Here is a 1,092-nt window from a genome sequence, read left to right on the forward strand (position 1 = left end):
ACAGCGGCCAATCACAGCAGTGGGCGTTTACACTGACGTCTCACAGCGGCCAATCACAGCAGTGGGCGTTTACACTGAAGTCTCACAGCGGCCAATCACAGCAGTGGGCGTTTACACTGACGTCTCACAGCGGCCAATCACAGCAGTGGGCGTTTACACTGACGTCTCACAGCGGCCAATCACAGCAGTGGGCGTTTACACTGACGTCTCACAGCTGTCAATCACAGCAGTGGGTGTTTACACTGACGTCTCACAGTGGCCAATCACAGCAGTGGGCGTTTATACTGACGTCTCACAGTGGCCAATCACAGCAGTGGGCGTTTACACTGACGTCTCACAGTGGCCAATCACAGCAGTGGGCGTTTACACTGACGTCTCACAGTGGCCAATCACAGCAGTGGGCGTTTACACTGACGTCTCACAGCGGCCAATCACAGCAGTGGGCGTTTACACTGACGTCTCACAGTGGCCAATCACAGCAGTGGGCGTTTACACTGACGTCTCACAGTGGCCAATCACAGCAGTGGGCGTTTATACTGACGTCTCACAGTGGCCAATCACAGCAGTGGGCATTTACACTGACGTCTCACAGTGGCCAATCACAGCAGTGGGCGTTTACACTGACGTCTCACAGCGGCCAATCACAGCAGTGGGCGTTTATACTGACGTCTCACAGTGGCCAATCACAGCAGTGGGCGTTTATACTGGCGTCTCACAGCTGTCAATCACAGCAGTGGGCGTTTATACTGACGTCTCACAGTGGCCAATCACAGCAGTGGGCGTTTACACTGACGTCTCACAGCGGCCAATCACAGCAGTGGGCGTTTATACTGACGTCTCACAGTGGCCAATCACAGCAGTGGGCGTTTACACTGACGTCTCACAGCTGTCAATCACAGCAGTGGGCGTTTACACTGAAGTCTCTCAGCGGCCAATCACAGCAGTGGGCGTTTACACTGACGTCTCACAGTGGCCAATCACAGCAGTGGGCGTTTACACTGACGTCTCACAGCTGTCAATCACATCAGTGGGCGTTTACACTGACGTCTCACAGTGGCCAATCACAGCAGTGGGCGTTTACACTGACGTCTC

The sequence above is a fragment of the Gobio gobio genome (genome assembly GCF_949357685.1).
Source record: "Gobio gobio genome assembly, chromosome: 5".
Classification (NCBI taxonomy): Eukaryota; Metazoa; Chordata; class Actinopteri; order Cypriniformes; family Gobionidae; genus Gobio; species Gobio gobio.